Raw genomic sequence first — 14,666 nt, 5'->3', positions numbered from 1 at the left:
CTAAGTCCCAAATAGGTACGCACCAATCCTGAAGTCTGGTGGAGAAGGTCTTCTTCCAGGCGACTCCATCATCTTCTATCTTCATCTGGAACAAAGGTTGCACGGAGCGGAGGTGCGGAGTGTCTTTCCCCGATGTGTGGATCCTCAGCAGTGGTCCTCAATGGCGGCGTTCCTCGGCGGCGGTGTTCCTCGGCGGCATGGAGGCTCCTCTTCATCCGATGTCCATCATACACTGAAGATTGAATGCAAGGCACCGCAATCAATTTGGGCTACCTTGTATTCCTATTGGCAGAAAATTTTAAATCAGCCAATAGGATTAGAGCTACTGAAATCCTATTAGCTGTTCAAATCAGCCAATAAGATTTCAGTAGCTCTCATCCTATTGGCTGATTTAAAATTTCAGCCAATAGGAATGCAAGGTACCCTAATAAATATTGGGGTACCTTGCATTCAATCTTCAGTGTGCGATGGACGATCGCATGAATTGGAGCCTCCACACTGCTTAGGACTGCCGCTGCCGAGAACCGCCCCCCGAGGACCGCCGCCGCTGAGGATACACGCATTGGGGAAGTCAGCTCCGCACCTCCGCTCTGCGCCGCCTTAGCTCCGTATGAAGATAGAAGATGATGGAGCCACCTGGAAGAAGACCTCCGCCGAACTTCAGGAACGGTGAGTACCTACTTGGGACTTAGTGTTAGTATTTTTTTTTTATTTTTTTTTTAATTTTTAAGATTAGGGATTTAATGGGCTGGAAAAGAGCTGATTGCCCTTTTAAGGGCAGTAAAAGAGCTGAATGCCCCATACAATCCCATACAAATGCCCCTTTAGGGACAATGGGTAGTTTAGGTTTCTTAGTGTTAGTTTTTTTATTTTGGGGGGTTTGGGGGGTGTGAAGTTTTTACTGTTAAGGGTTTTTAGTAATTTTTAAATGTAAAATAGTTGTTTAACTTAGGGCAATGCCCTACAAAGGCCCGTTTAAGGTTTAGGTTTATTGCAATGTGGGGGTTTGGCGGTTTAGGGGTTAATAGGTTAATTAGGTTTATTGCAATGTGGGGGGTTGGCGGTTTAGGGGTTAATAGGTTAATTAGGTTTATTGCGATGTGGGGTGTTGGGGTTTAAGAGGTTAATATTTTAATTATGTTATTTGCAGATTAGGGGTTAATTACTTTATTATTTTGCGATGTATCATTTATTTATTATTTTTTTGGGGGGTGGGGGTAATTTTAGAGGGTTGCAGTTTTTTTTTATTCATCAAAAGAGCTTGATCACTTTAGGGCAATGCCCTACAAAATGCCCCTTTAAAGGGAAATTGTACACTATATTTTTCTTTGCATAAATATTTAGTAGATTATTTATATTGCCCATTTCGGAGTGTTTTTTTTTTAAAATGTATAGTTTTGCTTATTTTTTAATAACATTGTGCTGATTTTCAGACTTCTAACCAAGCCCCACAGAAAAATTGGAAATGCATATTTAGACAGCTGTTTTTTAATATTATAAATCACTAGGCGATAAGCCTGGCCAGAGGGCAGTCTATTTTAAAAAAACTTAAAAGCTAAAATTACACAAAATAAAAAATGTAAAATTACAGAAAAAAATAAACAAATCTATCCAAAATATTTTTTTTAAACTAATACCCCTATAAAAAAATCCCCCCAAAAATAAAACCACCCCCTAATCTAATACTAAACTACCAATAGCCCTTAAAAGGGTTTTGTAGGGCATTGCTCTAAGTTAAACAGCTCTTTTACGATCACATGAAGGAGCCTCCACGCCACTGAGGACTGCAGCCGCCGAGGACTGCCCCCGAGGACCGTCGCCGTTGAGGACCGCCACTGAGGATCCACGCATCGAGGAAGCTAGCTTCGCACTTCCGATCCACGCCACCTTCGCTCCGGATGAAGATAGAAGATAATGCAGCCACCTCAAAGAAGACCTCCGCCAAACTTCAGGAACGGTGAGTACCTATTTGGGGCTTAGTGTTAGGATTTTTTTATTTTTTTATTTTATTTTTAAGAATAGGGATTTAATGGGCTGGAAAAGAGCCGATTGCCCTTTTAAGGGCAGTAAAAGAGCTGAATGCCCTTTTAAGGGCAATGCCCATACAAATGCCTCTTTAGGGACAATGGGTAGTTTAGGTTTTTTTAGTATTAGTTTTTTTTATTTTGGGGGGTTTGGTGGGTGAGGGGTGAGGGGTTTTTACTGTTAGGGGTGATTTAGTAGTTTAGTTTAGCTGTTTAACTTAGGGCAATGCCCTACAAAAGGCCCGTTTAAGGTTTAGGTTTATTGAGATGTGGGGGTTTGGCGGTTTAGGGGTTAATAGGTTAATTAGGTTTATTGCAATGTGGGGGTTGGCGGTTAAGTGGTTAATAGGTTAATTAGGTTTATTGCGATGTGGGGGTTGGCGGTTTCAGTGTTTGAAAAATACTTTGTGTGGGAGGTTAGTTTTTTTTGTTATCCTTTGTGCGGGCGGTTACGTGTTTTGTTTTTATTTCTTGCGGGCGGTAACGTGTTTTTTCGTTATTTCATGCGGGTGGTTGTGTGGTTTTTTTTTAAGGCTTCAGGTTTGCCTATGCTGCATCCAGGTGTATTCCGAAAATGGCAGGGTGGTGAAAGAATCCACTGCAGCTGGATTCTTTTGACTGTGTGCAAAGCCAACACTTCTTTGAGGATGCGTTCACAACTGGCGACACAGACAGACGTGTTACAAACGCGATTATAGTATAGATATGTAAATAGAAAGATAGAGAGAGAGAGAGACATCCATTCTCAGATTCTTAAAGGGAAACAAAACACCAAATGTTTCTTTCATGATTCAGACCAAGCACATAGTTTTAAGAAACTTTTGAATTTACTTCTATTATCATATTTTCTTTGTTTTCCTGTTATCCTTTGTTGAAAAGCAGGAAGGTAAGCTCAGGAGCACGCACGTGTCTGCAGTACTTTATGGCAGCAGTTTTGCAACAATATTATACATTAGCAAGAGCACTAGATGGCAGCACTATTTCCTGTCATGTAGTAATAATGTTATACATTAGCAAGAGCACTAGATGGCAGCACTATTTCCTGTTATGTAGTACTAATGTTATAAATTAGCAAGAGCACTAGATGGCAGCACTATTTCCTGTCATGTAGTACTAATGTTATACATTAGTAAGAGCACTAGATGACAGCACTATTTCCTGTCATGTAGTAATAATGTTATACATTAGCAAGAGCACTAGATGGCAGCACTATTTCCTGTTATGTAGTACTAATGTTATAAATTAGCAAGAGCACTAGATGGCAGCACTATTTCCTGTCATGTAGTAATAATGTTATACATTAGCAAGAGCACTAGATGGCAGCACTATTTCCTGTCATGTAGTACTAATGTTATACATTAGCAAGAGCACTAGATGGCAGCACTATTTCCTGTCATGTAGTAATAATGTTATACATTAGCAAGAGCACTAGATGGCAGCACTATTTCCTGTCATGTAGTACTAATGTTATACATTAGCAAGAGCACTAGATGGCAGCACTATTTCCTGTCATGTAGTAATAATGTTATACATTAGCAAGAGCACTAGATGGCAGCACTATTTCCTGTCATGTAGTACTAATGTTATACATTAGCAAGAGCACTAGATGGCAGCACTATTTCCTGTCATGTAGTAATAATGTTATACATTAGCAAGAGCACTAGATGGCAGCACTATTTCCTGTCATGTAGTACTAATGTTATACATTAGCAAGAGCACTAGATGGCCGCACTATTTCCTGTCATGTAGTACTAATGTTATACATTAGCAAGAGCACTAGATGGCAGCACTATTTCCTGTCATGTAGTAATAATGTTATACATTAGCAAGAGCACTAGATGGCAGCACTATTTCCTGTCATGTAGTACTAATGTTATACATTAGCAAGAGCACTAGATGGCAGCACTATTTCCTGTCATGTAGTAATAATGTTATACATTTGTAAGAGCACTAGATGGCCGCACTATTTCCTGTCATGTAGTACTAATGTTATACATTAGCAAGAGCACTAGATGGCAGCACTATTTCCTGTCATGTAGTAATAATGTTATACATTAGCAAGAGCACTAGATGGCAGCACTATTTCCTGTCATGTAGGACTAATGTTATACATTAGCAAGAGCACTAGATGGCAGCACTATGTCCTGTCATGTAGTACTAATGTTATACATTAGCAAGAGCACTAGATGGCAGCACTATTTCCTATCATGTAGGACTAATGTTATACATTAGCAAGAGCACTAGATGGCAGCACTATTTCCAGACATGTGCATGCTACCTACCTAGGTATCCCTTCAACAAAGTATAAAAAGACAACAAAGCAAATTTGATAATAGAAGAAAATTGGAAAGTTTTTAAAAATGCTATTCTCTATCAGCTAGATTACGAGTTTTGAGCGCTATAGGGAAATTAATGACCGCCACAAAAGCGTCGTTATTTTACCTCCCTATAGCGCTGCTATTAAGAGTTTTAAAAAAGCAGGCTTGTGCGGGCGATATGGTGGCATTGAGCTCCATACCGTACCAAAATCAAGCGCTGCTTTGACGTGCTCGTGCACGATTTCCCCATAGACATCAATGGGGAGAGCCGGCAAAAAAAAAAAAGACTAACACCTGCGATCGCGGAAAGAAAAGCTCCGTAACGCAGCCCCATTGATGTCTATGGGGAAAAGAAAATGTTATGTTTAAACCTAAGAGCCGAACATAAACCCCAAGTCTAAACACCCCTAATCTGCTGACCCCAACATTGCTGCCACCTACATAATGTTATTAACCCCTAATCTGCTGCCACTAACATCGCAGCCACCTACATAATGTTATTAACCCCTAATCTGCTGCTCCTAACATCACCGCCACCTACATTTCAGTTATTAACTCCTAATCTGCTGCCCCTAACATCGCCGCCACTTACATTACACTTATTAACCCCTAATCTGCCGCCCCCAATGTCGCCGCCACTATACTAAAGTTATTAACCCCTAAACCTAACCCTAACGTAACCCTAAGCCTAAGTCTAACCCTAACCCTAACACCCCCTAACTTAAATATAATTAAAATAAATCTAAATAAACCTTACCATTATTAACTAAATAATTCATATTTAAAACTAAAGACAAACTTACCTGTGATATAAAACCTAAGCTAGCTACAATATAACTAATAGTTATATTGTAGCTAGCTTAGGTTTTATTTTTATTTCACAGCTAAGTTTGTATTTATTTTAACTAGGTAGACTAGTTAGTAAATAGTTATTAACTTTTTACTAACTACCTAGCTAAAATAAATACAAACTCACTTGTGAAATAAAACTTAACCTGCCTTACATTAAAAACTAACATTATAATAAAATAAAATAAATGAAATTATTAAAATACAATTTTCTAAATTACAAAAAAAACACTAAATTACAAAAAATAAAAAATGAAATTATCAAAAATAAAAACGAATTACTCCTAATCTAAAAGCCCTATTAAAATAACCCCCCCCCTCCCAAAATAAAAAAAAAAACTCCACACTAAACTGTCAATGGCCCTTAAAATGGCCTTTTTTGAGGCATTGCCCCAAAGAAATCAGCTCTTTTACCTGTAAAAAAAAATACAAACACCCCTCAACAGTAAAACCCACCACCCACCCAACCAAACCCCCCAAATAAAAACCTATCTAAATAAACCTAAGCTAACCATTGCCCTGAAAAGGGCATTTAGCTCTTTTAGGAATTGCCCAAACCCTAAGCTAAAAAAAACCCCACCCAAAAAACCCTTAAAAAACCACTAACCCCCGACGATCCACTTACAGTTATTGAAGTCCGGACATCCATACTCATCCAGCCGGCGAAGTCCTCATCCAAGCAGCAAGAAGTCTTCATCCAGGAGGCCTCTTCGATCTTCATCCAGCCGGCGAAGTCCTCATCCAAGCGGAAAGAAGTCTTTATCCAGACGTCATCTTCTATCTTTATCCATCTGGCGCTGTGCGGGTCCATCTTCAAGACATCCGGCGCGGAGCATCCTCTTCTTACAGTCGTCGGCATAAACTGAAGGTTCCCTTTAAGTGACGTCATCCAAGATGGCGTCCCTTACATTCCTATTGGCTGAAAGATTTCTATCAGCCAATAGGAATTAAAGGGAAAAAATCCTATTGGCTGTTGCAATCAGCCAATAGGATTGAGCTCTCATGTATTTAGTTTTAAATAGGTATTATTTAGTTAATAATTGTAAGGTTTATTTAGATTTATTTTAATTATATTTAAGTTAGGGGGTGTTAGGGTTAGGGTTAGACTTAGGGTTAGGGTTACGTTAGGGTAAGGATTAGGGGTTAATATATTTATGTAGCGTTAGTGATTTGGGAGGTCAGAGGTTTAGGGGTTAATAATTTATTTTAGTATATTTTGTTGTGGGGGGCTTGCGGTTTAGTGGTTAATAGGTTTATTAAAGCGGCGGTGTAGGCGGATGGCAGATTAGAGGTTAATAATATTTAAATAGTGTTTGCGATGCGGGAGGGCAGCGGTTTAGGGGTTCATAGGTTTATTATAGTGGTGACGATGTTGGGAAGCGGCAGAATAGGGGTTAATACATTTTAATAGTGGCGGTGATGTCCGGAGCGGCAGATTAAGGGTTAATAAATTTATTATTGTGTTTGCGATGCAGGAGGGCCTCAGTTTATGGGTTAACAGGTAGTTTATGGGTGTTAGTGTACTTTTTAACACTTTAGTTATGAGTTTTATGCTACAGCATTGTAACATAAAACTCCTAACTACTGACTTTAGATGACGGTACGGATCTTGTCAGTATAGGGTGTACTGCTCACTTTTTGGCCTCCCAGGCAAACTCGTAATACCAGCGATATGGGAGTCACATTGAAAAAGGACTTTTTAAACAGTGCGGTACTGACGTTGCGTGACAGCCAAAAAGGTGTGCGGTACACCTATACTTACAAGACTTGTAATAGCGGCGTTTGGGAAAAAGCAGCGTTATGAAGCATAATGCTGCTTTTTCTCTCATAACGCCAAACTCATAATCTAACTGAATCTGAATTTTGAAAGAAAAAATTTGGGTTTAATGTCCCTTCAAATTCAAATATTCATCCACTAAAGTTATCATTAGTTTGCTGACCGTTGCTTTGAATATGATGCATGCAATATGGTTTGATTGTTTTTTTAAATAAAAATAGTTGCCAATTCAACTTCCGCGTCTAGCAATTCAAAGTGGACAGATTTGCTAATACAGAAGCAAACAGGTTGACACCTTGATAAATGGGGCCCAATGTTTCAAAAGCTATTACAGATTATTATTTTTTTGAACCAGCTTTTGTTTTTGGAGTTGCCTCTGTCTTCAAGTGAGGGGTAGAGTCCCAGGACTCAGTTCTACATAATCTTGCACTTCCTTATAGTTAGTAAATTTAAATGGCTCTCACTTAACCCTTTTTTAAGCAAAAAAATATTTTATTATTTTTACCTGCTGCTCTTGTACATAGACAATAGAAAAAAATGAATATATAAAGTAATAAATTCCTTTAATTAAGTTAGAGATGCAGCAAGCTAACTTAGTGTAGCCTTAAAACTAAATGTGCTATTTTTTATGCCATTGCACTAGATGCCTTTGGGATTTCTTATGTCGTTTCTTGGTTTGACTCTAACCAGAACAGTTGAAGAAATTGAATATTTTTTATTGGGGAGTCCGTCTGGCGACATGTTTGCATTGGACGTCCACTTCCCCATTAACATTGTATCTTTACAGTGGCTTGATGGATGCCTAAATATTTGTTGTTTATTTTTCTGGCGCTTTTTAGTGCACATTGAAGGTGTCAGACTGACAGAGCAGGAGACTGAGTGCTACTTTAACGCACAAAACAGGCTCTCTGAAAAGCTTTTTTTTTCCCCTGGTCTTATTAACAGCTGTCAAAAACTGGCAGTCACACATGCTCGCAAGTATATATAGGTAACTGGTAATCTGTGAATTAATATCAAGCTGCTTACAGTGGCTCATTGATATAAAACAAGACAAAGAGCTATGAAAAAAACAAACCAAAAAAAAACTTTTGTTCCATGGTTTTATAAATAATATTGTTGCTGGTCGGGAGTCAGATTTTTGCAGGATTTGTGGGTATATTGAAAATGTATAGTAGTGCAAAGAGTTAATATTTGGGTTTGTGTCCTTTATGGTTCATAACCATTTCTGCCCAAAATATATAGCCGCAGCAGGGCTTTACTCTTAAGACCTAGCTGCAAGGTGAAAGATTACTTTGACAGTTACATAAACAAGTTATGATTGGATCTAAGTACTAATTAGCAATTGAAAATTATGCCTTTTTGGATTGCTTTGATACCCTCTATTTCATTTTACATACACACCTATTTAAAGAGATTTCCCCTTCAAATTAGGAAGCATCAGCATTCATGTGTTGTTGATGTCCTTGGGATCCTCTTCCTAATCTGTTGCTACCTCTTTAGCTCATCTGGAAATGCTACTTGACTTTCGACATGCCTCATCTCTTCCAGATGAATTCGTTCATTCTTCTAAACCATCACAACAAGAGCTTCAATATCCAGGAAATACAGAATCATAGCAGATCCCAGGCTGCTGGCAGATACGCACCTGATTCCTTCAGTGTTTAATCAGAAATTCCAGCTAATCTTTCAGTCATGAAGCTGTGAAACCAAAAACCGTTAGATTGGGTGAATGAGGTGGGAGATCAGCCCTACCTTAATTTAAATGTTTACATTCCATACTTGGTTACTGTCTACAAGAACAAAGGCACAGCTCCTTCCTATTAAAGAACATAATCACTTAATTAAAACCAAGTTGTAGCTCCCCCGGAACCTTTTCTTTTTTTAAGGAGGTCTGAAAGCTTTTTCCTAGGGCTCTTCCTAATCTATCCCAGATATTTCATCATAAGATACTTCACTATAATGTTTGTAGACTCTATACCCTTCAGAAAGCTTGTCAAAATAAATGTTACCTTCTGACCATGATAGTGGAGCCACCAGGGGATATTGGGGGAATCCGACATGTCAATCATACATAGGATTTACCGTTTACATTATTAATTCCAACGCTGGTGGCAGAATCTTGGGATAACAACCATCATAAGCTGGGCTTGTCCAAAAAACACAAACCCAGAGTGGAATACATTTCGTGCCGATGTGATGTTACCATTGCCCAAGTTGTATTTTTTTTTTCAACTTTGAAAGGTGATGCTTTATTAAATTATGCTTCATGCCAAAAGACACAGCTACCGTCTGGCTGTATTTGCTGACCTAATAAAATAAAAAAGGAGGGGTAGGAATGAAAGAAAGGATTTTGTTCGGACGGATTCTAGGAAAATAGGAGTCATATTTTTATGTCTGCTTGTCCGATGATCAGGCAGTGAATTTGGTACATACCTGAAGACCGTGCATAATTGGGGTGGCGACAACTAAACTTGTCTATCATTTCAGAAAATAAACTCTGTGTTTTTTTGTATCGGACAGATTTTTGGTTTCACACCTCTTCCCTTTAAAGATGTCTATATTAAATATCTTAATAAAAAAAATAGTTATTTTTATGTGAATGTTGATATGTTAATAATAAGCTGTAATAAAATAAATGAAGACTTTTTTTTAAATAGTTATTTCTTTATTATGCTTACTTAATCCATTACAAAGTAGAACAATGCAGGGCTAGACTGGGAATAAAAAGCAGCACTGGGAAAAAAAATTGAAGACCAGCTCTATTTCCATTAAGTCTGTAGAATACACATGCCCCATTTTTTTTCCCAAATCAAATTAAATTAGTTTGTAATAGAAAGTGCCAGATTGCTTCTATACAGGAACACTACTACCCAATTTCATGACTGTAATCTAAAGAAGACACTCAAAACAGTGTTTCACTGCCACACAGTGTGACTTTACAAACCATTCAAAGGAGGGCTACTAAATGGTACATGGTCTAGGAACTAAAACTTTATTTGTGAACAATATAACATATACATATAGCTCAAAGACTAAGAGAAAGACAGACCCTACATAGATAGATAGATAGATAGATAGATAGATAGATAGATAGATAGATAGATAAGGATAAACAGATAAATACACTGATGGTGTGAATGTGTGTAAATATGTGTAAAAGTGCTTGGGTGTGTTTACAGGTGTATCACGCCATGTATAAGCTCATGTGTATGTGCAAAAATGTTTGTGTGCAAGTGCTTGCATGTGTACGTGTTTCCATATATGTGCGTCTGTATGTGTGTGTTTGTGTGGTTGTGGGTAGATTTATGGGCACTCCTCAAATTGATATATACATTTTATTTAAAACACCTTGAAATATTTTAGAAACCATAAAACTACATGTGATTGATTCCAATACCCAAATGAAGAGGATGGGGCCGCCTAGACAAGATGGGGCCGCCTTAAGCTAACTCTACCCCCTATTTATCTTTTAGTTACAATTATGAGTGGGCAGAAGAGGTTAATGAAAGGTCAGAATAATGGGAGAGGGAGACTACAGAGGAAGAGTGACAGGTGGAAGAAAAGAGGGAGAAGGATAAAAACTAGATATTAAATGTAAGCTGAGCGCCAAACAGTCATGATTTGAGATTTCTCTCTTGCTTTCCCTCTCACTGCTACTTGTAAACACCACACAGAAGACAGAAACTGGTGAAGTTGGTTACTAGTTAGTGAATGTAGCAAGGTGTCTATATTTTGCTGTAACCCCATATAATCTCAAACCTAGATATTCCTTATATATATAAGCATAAGCACCCATTCTTCTGATGCCAATCAGCCAATGCAGTGCAGCAAATATGAATAACAAGCAGCTTTCTCGTACTGTGCATGTTGCCATTGATATTATTATATGATTGGGCATTTTACTTCCCCCGCTTGTAATTTTTTTTTTTGCAAATGCCCATGATCTCAGGTACAAGTTGAGAAATCATATGCAATAAATAACATACATACAATTTCTCCAAGAAGTGAATTCCTGTTGCCTTTGTGTAAACTGAGATGGTTGTCTTGACCCATGGCTGGGAACTAATGGTTTTGGAAACTTATAAACTTATGAAACTTATGATTTCAGAAAGATGAGCACTGATTTTGATTCATGCTGACCTCTGAAATGAAATATCGATCTGTATCAAGTGTCTGCAAATGTTTCTTCAAGTTCCTTCCCAGTAGTATGTCAATCATGAGAGTTATGTGTGTAAGGAATGTCAAGGAGCAGCCTCCTCTTATAGGTCCCCATGCTTGCCTGCTCTGTCTCCTTATGCCCTTTTGTTAGATAATCAAATTTGAAAAATAATATGAGGTTTTAGCTTTGCATTCTCAAATTCCCAGACGAAACAAATTCATTGTTTTGCAATTGGTGTTGCATAAGATTAGAGGTCTATTAAATTCAGACATATCCTCTCTATGACTTTTTTCTTACAATTTATGGCATCAGGAAGTAATATGGAAGATACATTAAAATAACGAAAATAAAACTTTATATTTTGGCTTTCCTATTGATCTGTATAAGGAATTGTTAGAGAGATTTAAAAATATTGTATTTAATAAATGAATAATCGATTATTTACCAAATATATCCGCCTCTTGACTGCCACAGAGGGATACAAAAAGTAGCTAGTTGAATGACTAAATAGGAGTGTAGCTATCTAAGGCAAAGTTTCCATAAGGGTTAAGCTCCCATTTGTGACATTCTAACCCTTCAACAAATTAACCAAAACTGAATATATACCATTAGAAAGACAGACACGGAGCTGGGTGAAAGATTATGTTATGGTAGTGTTTATTTATTCAAAATATCAAAATCAAGCTATGACTTTTTTGAAGTAATTTATCAACAGGTGGAGGCAATATGAGGTCCAGGTAAAACCCCATACGGCTAGAGGTCAGGGCCTGTTTTAGGTATGGGCAGATCCTAATGAGGTTGTGCCCCTAACAGTAGTCACAGACACCCTAGGGCACGTAAGCCATAAGTTCACAAACATCACCTACTAAACACTAAGAAACTCTGATGGCCTGCTCAGTAAAGTGTGTGTGTGGACTATATAGTTGCGTGTAAGGAAGTTTGCAGGTGGGAAATCTTTCTGCCTCAAAACTTCCTGTCTACACTTCAGTAAATTTATTTTCCTTCAGTTAATAAAGCTTCTAACATCTTATGGGTTTTTGTTAATGCATGGTTTTAATATGATTGGGTATGTGAGAGATTAAGTAACATTTGACTGGGTATAAAATGTTGAATTTTTTTGTAGACTTGATGTTTTGTGCTGGGGTGTATCATGGTGTTAGTGGAGTTACTGTGCATTTACTGAAATAGCAGCATGTGTTTTACACTGTCAAATCGCTATTTGACATATATGTATCGAATTGTGGACTGCATATTATTATTTATAAAATATTTTACCAGGAAGGCATTGAGATTTCTCTCGTTTTCAAGTATGTCCTGGGTCCACAAAACATTGCATTGATACAATAGGGTACAATAAAATACAAAAACAATATCAATACATAATATTTGCAAAGTTTAACATAGAACAGGTAGGAAATATAAAATCAACCATGACAGGTGAATTCTGTTTTGAGATATGCAGAGAGGGATCTCTTAAAGGATTTTAGGCTTGGGGAAGGTTTTAAAGTGTGCAGGAGGTCGTTCCATAATTGTGGTGCTCAGTAGGAAAAGGAGGATCTAGCTGCTTTCTTTTTGTATGGAGGCAAACTAAATAATGTGCTGGTACTGGATCGGAGGTTATGGGATGTGGGAACAGTTGGCGAGAGCAGTCTGCTCAGGTAGGGTGGGAGCTTCCCAGAAAAGCTCTTAAACACAAGGCTGGAAAGATGAAGGGTGCGTCTTTGCAGCGACAGACAGTTTAGTTCTTTTAACATGTCACAATGGTGGGTCCTGTAGTTACATTGTAGCACAAAGCGGCAGAACGAGTTAAACAATTTATTATTTATTTGCGGTGCAGGTGCATATACTACATCCTCATAATCCATGATTGGCATCAGCATTTGCTGTACAATCTTTTCCTTTACTGTATGGCTGAGGTAGGATTTGTTTCTGTACAGGGCACATAGTTTTGGATAGAGTTTAGATACAAGTTTTTCTATGTGGAGGCCAAAAGATAGATTGGGGTCTAACAACATACCCAAGTATTTGAAAGTGTAGACTGCGGTCAGTGTGCTATATGATTTTGTTTTGATGCGTAGATGGGAATTCTGTAGTTTGTGTTATTTAGGTACCATTCCAAAGATCATTGTGACAGTTTTGTCAGTGTTTAGGAAGAGTTTGTTTTTTGAGATCCACTTTTCTACCTCTGTGAACTGGTCTTGGAGCACTGCCTCAAGCTGCAGCAGATCGGATTTATTTGCATAGATTACAGTGTCATCTGCGTACATTTGAAAAGTTGAGGATTTGCAGACATTTGGCAGATCATTTATAAACAATGTGAATAGTAGGGGGCCGAGAATGGAACCTTGGGGAACACCACACGTGACTGGGAGAGGGAGGGAGTCGCTGTCAGAAATGGAGACATACTGTGATCGATCTGATACATATGATCGAAAACATGTTAGCGGACGATCACCAAAACCTGAGTTTTTTAGGTTGAGCAGTAGTATGTCATGGTCTACTGTGTCAAAGGCCTTTGCAAAATCAAGGAAAATTGCTATAGTTAGGACTCCTTGTTCCATGCCAGTTTGGATGTCGTTGCAAATTTTTAGGAGGGCAGTTGTAGTGAAGTGATTTGGGCGAAACCCTGATTGATCAGGGGTCAGATAGTTAGATTGTTGGTAATATTCACATAGTTGTGTATGGGCACATTTTTCTAAGATTTTTGACAATACTGGGAACAATGATATTGGGCGATAGTTAGTAACAAAGGTTAACTCACCACTTGTATGGATAGGCACTACTCTTGCAGTCTTTCAAAGTTTTGGTATGTATCCAGACACCAAGGATTCGTTAATTAGGGTTGTGACAGGTTTAGCAATTGCCGGTGCACTGAGCTTCAATAGCATTGCTGGGATTTGATCAGGTCCAGACTGTTTTTTCATTTTTAGATTATTAAGGTGTTTCTTAATGGGTACAGTTTTAAAATGTAACTTCTCTATATTAGGTCTTTGCAGATTTGGTGGGGCCTGATCCACATTTGTAGTTTCAGGATGCATGTCATTTATTAGTTTGTCAATCAGGGTGGTGGAGCATCTGACAAAATAATTGTTAGGCATTTGCTACTTCTAAGGGAAGTTGCAGGGTTTGGTTATCCACTTTGACAGTGGAGGGTTGGGAGTGGATTGGGGGTGTGTGTAAGTTATTTATGACTTTCCAAAACTTTCTAGGGTTTGATGTTATTGTTCAGATTTTCACAGAAATATATTGTGTATTTATTTCACCATTGTCTATATACACAGTGATTGTCCATAGAGCCAGTATGCTTGAACTTTGACCACAATGAATCTCGAAACTGGTACATTTGAATGAGGTCAGCTGTGATCCAATTCATATGTGCTCCTTTTACTCTCACCTTACGCAGCAGGGCATGCAAATTCCAAACTTGTAGGAGTTCGGACTGAAAGAATTCAACTGCAGAGTCTAAATCTGGGATTAGGTTTAATATGTGCCAGGGGAGGTTCTTGATGTCATTTAGAAATGATTAAAGATTAAATTTT

This window comes from Bombina bombina, chromosome 1 (assembly GCF_027579735.1).
Source record: "Bombina bombina isolate aBomBom1 chromosome 1, aBomBom1.pri, whole genome shotgun sequence".
NCBI classification, from domain to species: Eukaryota; Metazoa; Chordata; class Amphibia; order Anura; family Bombinatoridae; genus Bombina; species Bombina bombina.
Note: the sequence above shows the minus strand (reverse complement) of the source record.